Here is a 12,290-nt window from a genome sequence, read left to right on the forward strand (position 1 = left end):
AATTTTATATGGCATAATACTGAGTGATTTAGAAATGAATAATGAAGCATGTTTTTGACTAGCTACCATGTATAGAAACTGCTATGCTTCCGGGGATTGCACTGGCCCCAGCCCACTCTCAGAGGTGGCAGAACCAGCTGGGCTCACCTCAGGCTGAGGTCTCCGCCCCAAAGACAGAGTGAATGACTTGGCTTTGTCAGTTCTTTCAGAGTTTATCAGCCTCAAGGTGGGTCGGCCCCCTGAGCCTTGTGAAGCACCCCCAACCCACCCACGCTGTCTCTCAAATTACCCCGAACAGGCCTTGTAACTGTCCAGCTGGGTGAGTCAGTCATCCTTCCAGACCCTCTGTCTGTTGACTATTCTTAACTGCAAACACATTTTCTTATACCATGCTCCGACTCAGGCAAACAGGAGACAGAAACACATGACAGCCCTCAACGTCAAGGGGCATCAAGGTGCTGGGAGTATGACCTTTTCTGTCCCAGGTGCTGAAAAATAAGTACCTTCACTCAGCTCTTCCTTCCTCCAAACCGAAAGCAGCTCTGCTGACCTAACCTGAGCTGCAACCACACGCCACATGGGCTCTACGGTTCCTGAATCAACATCTGAACCAACGTCTCTGGTCGGCACGAAGGCCTACCTTCTCTGAATCAACATCTATGTGGTCAGCACGAAGGCCTACCAATGTGGCAAAGACAGGCTGCCCTCTCCCTTCCTTTGAAGCATTTTAAGGTAAAACACATGTGATCCATCTAGCAGACAGCCCCTCAGACTCTCCCTCTGTGCCATTCCAATCTTCCACAGTTGCTTCCACTATGACACAAGACAAGCCCCTAATTGAGAGGCCTCTCACACTGGTCCCCGGGTGGTCACTCCAGAGTGCTTCCTCAGCTCGAAAACAGCATCATGTATCTCTCAAGACAGAAATAACCTGGTAATCATCCTTGTGTGCTGTGCTAAGTCACTTCAGTCATGTCCAACTCTTTGCAACCCCATGGACTGTAGCCCACCAGGCTCCTCTGTCCATGGGATTTTCCAGGCAAGAATACTGGAGAGGGTTGCCACACCCTCCTCCAAGGGATCTTCCTGACCCAGGGATCAAACCTGCATTTCTTATGTCTCCTGCATTGGCAGGCAGGTTCTTTACCACTACCACCACCTGCAAAGCCCCAGGGAATCATCTTTGATTTCTGCTTTTCCCTCAACCCTACACGCTCCCCTTCATTCTACCTCCAAACCACATCACAAATCAGTCCATCTCTTTCCATCTCCACTATCCCTTTTTTAAGTTAAGTTATTGTCAACACTCACCTACGGATCCTGAATAACCTCCTGACAGATCCACCCACTTCCCCTCTTAGACTCTGGCACATGGCTAGTCATTTCCAAATCCAGTCTCCTCTTCTTGGGGAGCTGAGAACATGACTATCCATACATTTCCTAGGCTTTCTGTAGCTAGGCTGGCCATGTGACTCTTGATTTGCCTGTGAAATGTGAGTAGAAATGATGTGTACTACTTTCGCATCATTTGTTTAAAAGGAAACTGCTTGCCAGGATTTCCTCTCTGATCCCCTTTTTGGAAGACAAGGAGCTGCGGCAGCCCTGACCACATAGATGAACACAGCCACCTAGGGAAGGTGAACAAGAGAGGTGGTGGCTCCGGTCCAGGATGACCTTGTGGAGAAAAGCTGCCTCCAGGGCTAGATCACTCAGCCAGTGTGTCGGAAAGACACAAGAAGATAGCATGACTAGAAGCAGGGAGATCAGTGTCAAAGCTAATGTGGAATTGAAGATGGAACAGATACAGCTTTGACTAAGGTACTGGTAGACTACTGAAGACTGTAAGATGTGCCCAGATTCTGGATACAGATTGTAAGCACTATCAATTGAATTTCCTGGTAAATTCTACTGGGGGCACGAGATTAGAACTCAAGGACGACTCCCAGGTTTTGGGCCTGGGGAACTCAGACGGTAGGTGACCCATGAGCTAGGATGGAGGGAGAATGAAGGTGGAGAATACCTGGAGAGGGTGCTCGGGAATTAAATTTTGAATCTGCCTAAGAGTAGTGGTTACCAGAGCCTGAATCTGGAGTCAAGACTACTTGGATGTGAATCCTGACTGATGCCTAACCCCATGACAACAATCTAGTTACTTAAATCCTGAGAGCTTCAGTGTTCCCATCCACAATACAAGGACTAAGAATGGCTCCTACCTCACAAAGTTAATATAGAGAGGAAATACACACATTCTAGACTTTTCTTTTGGGCTCTTTGTCTTCAAAAAGACTCAGAACTTCTGAGATCAGAAAGAAATCTTCCCTCATCTCTACGTCTGCTTATCCCATCTCAAATAACAACTAAGCCCCCAAGATTCTGAAAGCAAAGATGTGGCTGTTTGCTATGGTCTGGGGACAGCTGTGAGGAAGCTTTCAAAGCAGCTGGTACAGGCATCCAACTAGAACATTCTCTTCACCTCAGATTCCTGGCAAAACAAGGCCTACAGTTAGACAGGAAAGGTTTTAATTACAAGGCCACCTGTCCAGCCATCTGAAGCCAACCCCAGCCTTTGGCTGGTTCCCTGTGGGCATTGGGGCATTTAGGGGAATGGTGCTCAGAGTCCCTGATGTCTTTCACGTTTCACAGCCCTGTATGATCAGGGAGAAAACCAACAGCTCTCAGAAACAGGCACCCATTACTGCTCCCCTTCCCCATCTGTTACTAAGAATGGAGACAGACAGCAAGGGTTTGAGTCACGGAGAGCCTGAATTCCATCCCCTCCTTTCCTGGGGTCAAGATGAGTTGGCCCTAAAATCAAATGATCTTCTGCTCTCAAAGCTAAGTACATTCCTCTAATTCCTTCTCCAAATGAAGATAAGTGGTTTCTAAATTTTTGTTAATTGTCCACTGACATATTTAGAATGACAAATACATGAAAGACAAGCTGGCTATAATCAAACCTGTAAATTCAGGATCAGAATTAATAGAACCAGGAGTTGGTGATGCACAGGGAAGCCTGGTGTGCTGCAGTCCATGGGGTCGCAAAGAGTCGGACACAACTGCGTGACTGAACTGAACTCTTAACACAAGGAGAAAGGGAGGGAGAATAGGGAGGGAGGGAGGAAAGAGAAAAGAAAGTAAAAGTAATGAAACTTTTCCAGGGGTGGAATGAAACTTTTTGGGAGATAGTAGAGGACAGAGGAGCCTGGTGGGCTATGTAGTCCATGGGGTCACAAAGAGTCAGACACGACTTAGTGACTGAACAACAAAAACGTTATTTAAACCATGTATCAACATACAAAAAGTCAAATATTTCTGACTTCAGCTTTTTCTTTCTTAAAGCAATAGACAAAGGCCACAGAATAATGTGAACCCAAGAACAAAAGGTACTACCAGGATTAATTAAATCGCAGATGGTGGCAGAAACCAGTTTCATTATTCATTAAGAACAGTTTTCATTTCCTCTAGGGCCCATAGCCGGAGAAGGAATGGCAACCCACTCCAGTACTCTTGCCTGGAAAATCCCATGGACGGAGGAGCCTGGTAGGCTGCAGTCCATGGGATCGCTGAGGGTCGGACACGACTGAGTGACTTCACTTTCACTTTTCACTTTCATGGATTGGAGAAGAAAATGGCAACCCACTCCAGTGTTCTTGCCTGGAGAATCCCAGGGACAGGGGAGCCTGGTGGACTGCCGTCTATGGGGTCGCACAGAGTCGGACACGACTGAAGTGACTTAGCAGGGCCCATAGCTGGACTACAGTTCCCAATATCCCTTGCAGGCAGTGTGAGCACGTGACTGAGACGCCGCCAGTGGAAAGAGCAGAAGTGACGGATGCCGTTTCAGGCCTAGTTCATTAAAACCTCCCACGGGTAATTTACCATGTTTTATCCCCTTCTGTGTGACCTTGGAAGCTACATGTTGAAGAGGGTGAAACCATGAGATGGAAGGAACCTGGAAACCTCAAGCACTGCTTAGAGGAGACATCTGGTAAAAAATAAACCTGTGCATAAGAAGCCACTTTAATGTTGGTCTGTATCTGTTCACAGCAGCTGGTGCTCCATGAACTACTAAGCTCAGATCTTACCCATCTCCTTCAGAGAGCCTCACTTTGGCATTTGCAAATGCTGAGTTTTCATACGACCTTATCAAAGGTTGAGTAAAGATCAGCAGACTAACTATAATCAACACTCATACTAGCCCTTTTGGTCTCAACTTCATGACTTAGCTAACTGAAAAGTGATGTTCTCATCAGGAATACATTATTCCAGAACAGTATGCACTAAGAACATGCTGTCATTTCTTTTAAAAGGAAGAAATTACAGCAAAGAAATTTAGCAAGAGTTCCTAAATAAATAACAGGCAGAAATTAAACAATGCATTAGCTTGCCATGACATCATAAAAAGTATTCCTTCTACTGATTAGCTTTGGGCTCCACAAGGGCAGGGACCATGTCCATCTTATTCACTACTGCACCTCAGTGTGCACCTGGGACATAGCAGGCATTTGACAAACACCTGCACGATGGATGAGAAAATGAAAAGATGAACTTGCCTCTGGATCACCTCTAGGGAAGAAGGAAACATCAAATATTCCAGATAGGTTTGGAAGCTCTGAGCACAGGGCTGACCCATGCTTGGGGAAGCACCCAGACCTCAGCTAGGTGGCAGAGCTAAGTAAGCCAATAAAATGCCAGGCAGCTGTGTAGAGCTGCACTGTTCAAGCATGGCACAGGGCAGAAGAAGGGCCCTGGCATCCAAGAGAAACATCAATGCAGTAAAAAGAGTACAGCTGCAGGACCTTAGGAGGCTTTGCAAAGGGAAACATGAGATAAGGCAGCAGCCACCTACATGTCCAATGACTGAAGACTTAACAGAATGATGTACATTCCAGTAGATGCCAGCTGGACAGATGGCATCTGAAGACTCAATACACCACCTCGCAGATGCCTTGGCCCCAGTCTTCTAGCATTCAGAATGCTGCCTGGGGCCAAGGGGAGTATAATGGAGAGTGGAGATGGTATATGGGGAGCAAGCAGATGGGGAGCTCAGAATGGAAAGTGAGTTAAAGAGAGTTGTGTTAAACTGATATGGTGGCACTGGGAGTTATACCTGCCCTACAGGCTTGAAGAGTTAAGATCAGTGCTAATATAGCCATGCTAAAAGGCAGAGGACATCACAGTCGGTAGAAACTAAGGAGAGCTATGGAGCTGGGGAACCATGGGACACTTTAGGAAGAAGGTGAAAGGTGAGCAGGGGTCTTGAACTGGAAGAATTTTGAGTGGTGGAGATGTGAAATCATGAGCTGTAGAGAAACGCATCTCAGAAATGGGAACACAAAAGAAAGACTCGGAGGCAGGGAAAGCTTCATATAAAATGATGACTTGTACAACTAGTCTACAGCTCAGAGGATAATACAGGTGAGAGGCTGATGTCAGTAACATAATGGATAGCCTTAAAGACAGATCAAGGAGTCTGACTGCTTCATGGTAGGTAACAGGGAAACATACACGGTGACTGAAGAATGGATGATATGATCACACTTGTGCCTTAAGAACACAGAACTTGCAAGGATCCCCTGGAGGAAAGAGAGTCCAGGGAGGAGGCAACAGCCAGCATTCAGATGAGGGGCCTGCAGTGCTGGGGGAGCTACTGAATCAAGAAGATCTTAATGGAGATAAGAGTTGGGTCTATTTTGCAGAACTGAAGCAGGGGAGAGGCAGGAAGGCATTAAAGATGGTTACAAAGTCTGTCTGGGGGAACGGAGCACTCAGGAGAGGCCAAGCAGCACTTTAGAGAGGCCAGGGTTTAGGCGGAGAATAGAACACTTAGGTTGGAAATACGGACTTGGATCTCAGAAGGAGGGAGAAATACCAATATGTGGCATTAGTTGTCAGAGCTGGAAGGAACTTTATAGACCCCCTTGTTCAATGCCTAATTTGTGTCCAACTGTAACCCCACGGACTGCAGCACACCAGGCTTCCCTGCCCTTCACTGTCTCCCAGTTTGTTCAAATTCATGTTCATTGAGTCAATGATACCATCCAACCATCTCTTCCTCTGCCACCCCCTTTCTCCTCCTGGCCTCAATCTTTCGCAGCACCCCAGGGTCTCTTCCAGTGAGTTGGCTCTTTGCATCAGGTGGCCAAACTACTGGAGCTTCAGATCCCCTAGACCACTGTTTCTTAAACCTTAAAAGTATGTGAATTTCACCTCAGTTAAAAAAATGAATGACCCTCAAAGTATATCAGTAATTGAGGATCCTCTTAAAACGTAAATTCTGAGTCAGAAGGTCTGGGGTCAGGCCTGAGATTCTGCATTTCTAACAAGCTCTCAGGGAACACTGATACTGCTGGTCCAGGGACCACACTTTGAATAGCAAAAGATCAGACCAGTATTTACCCAAGTATGATATGTACATGTCTGACGGCACATACAGAGATTTTAGCTGAGTCATAAACATTCTATTTTAAGAGCTACACAGATTTTCACTTACCTTCATGATGTGAAGCTTCCCTTAAATGCATTTCAGGATTAAAAAGTTGACTTGAAGAAAACAGTAATAAATAACAAGAGAGGAGGCATGCATTAAGTGGTAAAAATTGGGCAGGGGTCCTGCAGTTACTGAAATCTTGAGGAATGCTTGTAGGAAGCATCTGAGGGTGCTTGAACTTGAAGGAAGAGAAAGAAATTCCAGTTTAGAATAAACAGTGGCAATGCAAGAGGGAGAAATGTTGCTTGATGGAGCAAGGTGGCTAACAGTGAAGGTGACTGAGCCCACGAGCCTAGCACTGACCTGGAGCATGTCACATACGCCTCACAACAGCCCAGTGAGGTCACTGTCAGTGTCATCTCTGGTGTCCAGATGAGGACACCATGGCTCAGGGAGGTTGCCCAATGTCAAACAGCTAGTAAGTTCTAGAGCCAGGACTTGAATCCAGGGCTGGAGGACTCCTTTCTCTCCATCACACCACACCCCAATCCAGCAGGCTGGCTGCTTCTACAACCTGTTCCTCCTTCCAATGCTGCTGCTACTCAATTTCTTTTTTAAAAAAATGTCTGGCCATGCTACATGGCATGCAGGATCTTAGTTTCCAGACCAGGGATCAAACCTGTGTTTCCTGCAGTGGGAGCACTAGACATGCAAGAGTCTTAACCATTGGGCTGCCAAGAAGTCCCACTGCTCATTTTCTACTGATGCAGCTCAATGTAACTTTGTTGCATTAATGCCAGCAAGAATGATGTGATTTCCAATTCACTGAATTCTTTTTAGAAATCAGGCATTATCATTTCCATTTGCAAGACGACAGACTGAGGCTAACAAGGGTCACACTGACAGAAGTCAGAACTTAGGTCTCCCTGACTCTAGATTCAAAGCTCTTCCAACAAACCTACCCCAAAACTCCACTTCTGGGTGTAACTGTTGTTAAAAAGAAGGCTTCCTTCCCCTGACTGGAGTGGCTCCCTAGCATTTGCCAAACACATGTCCCCCCACCTTACTCTCTGTCCTGGTGGACACATGACACCATTTAAACCAATTCAAACTTTAACCTATAATCTTGGTGTCAGTTGGTGGCTAATAGCTGCCTTGTAACTTTAATCGGTGCACCAGATCTCCGGCAGGTGCAGACAAGCCACAAAGAAACCCACTTTGGATCTTTGCATGCTGGAACCATCCCTAGATTATAAACCAAACCACATGCAGTGTCAGGCCCTTAGTTCTACCGGGAATGCTACAAAGATTTTTTTTTTAAAACCAACCTTTGTTTTAGATGTTACAGAAAGGAAAGATACTATAAATAGCTCTTATAGAGTGGCTAGTAAATAACTATTCTAACCCAAGATTTATTCATACAGCTCACAACCCAAACCTGGAATACTGTTAGTTTTCGAGGAGAAGGCATTCTAAAAGCAAAGATATAAGTGTGAGACAAATAACATCTACTCTAGATTCTGGCCTTAATTCCCTCTAATTTATGTTAAATATGGTATTTTAAACAATCACTAGTTTTCTCTTCAAAGGACTTCCATCTAGAAGCCAGACTTTCTGACTTTGCTTTCTTATAATTCCTACAACTGCCTGTTCCCACCCTCCTTTCTTTTGCCTGTTGTCTGGTTCTGTACTGCTTTATGCAAATGCTTTCATCTCTTGCGTTCTGTTCAGGGCACCATGATGCAAGCACAAACTCTTCCCATCTTCTTCAATCCAGACCCCAGACTGATGCATCCTAGTTGGCAACTGTCTGTCCAGTGCCCACGGGCAAGTACAGGGTGTGTGCACATGGAGTCTGAAGCAGTGAGAGTAACACGGCATCATGATGGGATTGGCAGGGACACAGCAAAACCCAAGCCCTGCCACAAACCAGCCACTGTCCCCACAAGGCTCCTGGGGGGAAAAGGGCACACAGAGAACAAAGCAAGGCCAAGCAACACTTTATTATTGGCGGGGGTTGGCCTTAGGCTCTGAGCAGAACTCCAGTAAGAACAGCTGGGCTCTGCCCTCCCAACTAGAGCAAGCTGAGCATGAGGGATCATCCTGAACACTCACTGCCAGATCCAGTTCTTGCCTCTGACAAGAGGCAGCCACCACCATGACACATGAGGCAGAAAGCAAGCAGGGAATTGGGGTGACGGACCCCATGCTCAGCGTGGAGTAAGCCCTGGCCACCTCCCCAGATTCCCTCTAGCCAAGGGAGAGGGAGTGAATGCTCTGGAGGGAAGGACCAAGAAAATGAAAGGGCAGAGAGAGAAAAGAACAAGAAGATGGAAAAAGACAGCCAAGCCTTCTCCCAGTGAGCACAAGCCTCAAGCCAAATGACTGTGCACAACTTTAGCTGACTTCCATCTGAAGGAGCCAACAGGGCAGGAGCAGAGCTGTCTCCTAGCCCCCAGGTAGTGGAGTGACAGCACAGGAAGCAAAGTCTCTTGCAGGGACAGTGCCCGGACCCTTAGGGTTCCAGCCACACGAAGCAACAGAGAGGCCCTTCTGAGGTTAGGTGGGCCTTCCCGGGCCTGAAACGCTCCAGACTCTTCCCTCTACTCCTTCCACACATGTCTTCACCTGCTCCTATGGGTGTGGTGCCAGTGGGTATCAACATTTCTCCTCACCTCCACACTGGAGAGCCTGGTGGGAAAACACAGGAGCTGAGACAGACCTTGTCTGACCTTCCTTCTTCCAGAAGATGTTCTTCAAGCAAATCGAAGCCCTTGGTAATGCAGGGTAGGAGGGAGCAAGCCTGGTGGTTGACAGCCCAGAATTTGGAGTCATACCACTAGGGTTCAAATCCCAGCTCTGCTACTTACTAGCTGGTGACCTCAAGTAAGCCATCAGAGTCTTAAGATACCTCATCTAGGAAACAGGGGTGCTATGGGAGCAACATCATAGACAGTGTTTAGATCACAATCCAAAGAAGATGCTGAGTGCAGGGCCAAGCACATAGTGAGCATAGAGTACACACTGTCTACCCTACTGCTGCTACAATAATACTTGTTATCATCATTAGCACTGCATTATTGCTTCCCTCTACTCTGCATGGCTTCCAGAGGGCAAGGAGACCTCTGCCTCCCTCCTTCTTGTTCCCTTGGCTTCTCCACAGTTGATGACCCCTGTCCACCAAGGTGAAGTCCAAGTCGCTCCTCCCATGGAGACAGACTCACTCACGTGGTACTCTGGGGTACACGGTGCTCTTCAAAGACCACACAGCTAATAAGCTGATCTCCCTATGGTTTCTGTGTGAGTGGACATGACCATGAAGTTCCTGCCCAGCTACCCAAACTGAATGCCCAGCTCACCTCTTTGCCTCCCCATTCCCACTGAATTCTATGAATTTCTTTGAAGGGAGAAACACAGGTCTGCTAATAAGCCTTCTCCTAGTTCACATACGCACAGTCCTACCTCCTATGAATACTCTGGTAGTCATTATACGGTTTGGAGAAACATTGTAAGCAGAATTGTTAAAAATAGTAACAGAACAGAAATTTCTACCTTAAACAAATCATTCCAACAGATGGGACTTAAAGCATTTATTATCCTTTTCTGGTCTGGGACTTTTCAAATACCGCATTTTCAGGGGGCCAGACTGGGAGCGTTTTGATAGTACCTCTCTGACCAATTACATACTAATTAAAAGCCCTCAGTGTGCGCTGGGGGGAGCAGTTTTGCATATGGACTTTAATTACTGGGCCCTAGTTTTGCCAAGAAAACACAAAGGGCTTTTCTGGCTGGATGCTGAGGCTTAGAATGAACATATGGCCTGCGTGGGAGGGGAGGGTGAAGAGTGTAATCCTAAACAGGAAGTGGAGGATCCCCACCCCCCCAACACACACACTGCCCCGTAATCTCCTGAAACTATGTACCAGGGTTACACAAAAACCCTGGTCAGCCCATGGAATAAACAGCATGCCGAGTGGGTGGTGAACTGCCACCCTTGACACGTCATTCCATCCTGGAGCTGCTTCTAGACTGGAAGCCCTTCTTGCCACTGTGACCTCTTGCTATTTTTTTGGATCAGAACCGCAGGTCTCTCCCTAGGTTTTACTGAGCCTGGGATAGAGAAGTATTAATTTTTGCTCACCAGAATCCATTCTGTCATATCCTGGTTATGCTGTCCCAAGCTCCCCATATGACATAAGGAACACATGGCCCAGTCCTGACCAATCAGCACAATGTAATCCCTCTGATCGCAGCGTTTGACTCAAGGATGGGCATCTGACCCAAACCAGTACAATCGGTATGACTTACAGGATGTGCGTGGGAGCTCCTTCTTGGGTAGCCATACTCCATAGCCAAACTGGAGGTGGATATGTGATGAGTGTGAAGCTGTGGCAGTCACCTTGTGGCCACAGGGAAGAGGAGCTCTGAAAACGGAAACAAAGCATAGGAAGCAGACTAAGAGAAAGACGAACTCAGAACACTATGATAGCACCTGAGGTTCTGGATACAGCCATTCCTGAATGAATCCACTCACAACTTTTTGGTACTGGGAGCTAATAAATCATTTATGGTTAAGCTAGCTTTGGTTAGGCTTCCTGTCAACTTGCAAAAAAAAAAATAATGACCTATCTGGTAGAAATAAGTTTGGGAGGCAAGACGTTAAAAGAACCACCACCACCATCCAATCCTACAGGGATCCAGCCCGCAAAAAATATACTTGCTACAGCCTCAGTGCAACTGCATGGATCTTGGTACCCTGATTCTAGAAGAGACCTTGTGGACAAAGCATCTTTTTAAGCCATCTTTTCTGTCTTTCTCTAAACAGGTATGTAGTACCTGATGGTACAGAGAGGAAATACGAGACTCAGGAAGCAAGAGACAACCTCTTCTTCTCATTGCTATCTCAGTGCTGTATATGTACCGTTGCTCAGTGAAACTTTGAATGAGCGTTACAGATCCAGTTCCCAATAACCCCTCCTTAAAACATGCAGCTCATGAGTCTTCTTTCTGTATGGCCAATATCTCTTGCAACAAATGCTTTAGTGGATTAATTTTAGTTCCTACAATCATCTCTTTCTCCATCCTTTTCTCTTTCTTTACATGACATTAGCCTGGCATTTCTTTCTATCCCCCATTTTGCCCGTTTAGTTGCTTAAAACCTTTACTTCTTAATTGAAAGTAATGACATTACCTATAGGTGAGGTGATAGGCACTTAATAATCCATCCTTTATGCACTTGTCTATACTTTTAACTTCCACCTCAAATCATGAGTTATCTAATAATCCTCACCCATCGTTTACCTCTACTCACAAGCACAGGATTCCCTTAGAGTTGCAAGTGCTCTTCACAATAGCCAAGGCATGGAAATAATCTAAATGGCCATTGACAGATGAATGGATAAAAAATTGTACATATAGACGATGGAATATTATCCAGTCATTAAAAAAAATAATATAATCATGCCATTTGCAGCAACATGGATGGACCCAGAAGTTATCATACTAAGTGAAGTCAGAGAGAGAAAGACAAATACCATACGATATCACTTGTACATGGAAACTAAAATATGACACACACGAACCTATCTACAAAACAGACTTACAGAGAGCAGACTTGTGCTGTCAAGAGGGAGAGGCAGAGAGGGAGAGGGACTGAGAGTCTGGGATCAGCAGATGCAAACTACCATATACAGAGAAAATGGATAAACAACAAGGTCCTACTGTACTGCACAGGGAATTATATTTAATATCCCAAAGAAGCCATAATGGAAAAGAAAAAGAATGTGTGTGTGTGTGTGTGTAATTGAATCACCTTGCTGTAGAGCAGAAATGAACACAACACTATACATCAACTATACTT

At 45.9% G+C, this 12,290-nt stretch overlaps 1 long non-coding RNA gene across 1 annotated transcript in view; it reads right to left on the reverse strand.

Annotated features, from left to right (window-relative positions):
* The window catches only part of LOC106502360, a 293,538-nt gene that overhangs the window by 142,951 nt on the left and 138,297 nt on the right, over positions 1-12,290 (reverse strand). Inside the window, exon 5 of the long non-coding RNA XR_001295918.2 lies at positions 10,739-10,854. This is a non-coding gene — a long non-coding RNA (uncharacterized LOC106502360). The remainder of the gene's footprint in view (positions 1-10,738; positions 10,855-12,290) is intronic.

This window comes from Capra hircus, chromosome 7, assembly GCF_001704415.2.
Source record: "Capra hircus breed San Clemente chromosome 7, ASM170441v1, whole genome shotgun sequence".
Taxonomy (NCBI): domain Eukaryota; kingdom Metazoa; phylum Chordata; class Mammalia; order Artiodactyla; family Bovidae; genus Capra; species Capra hircus.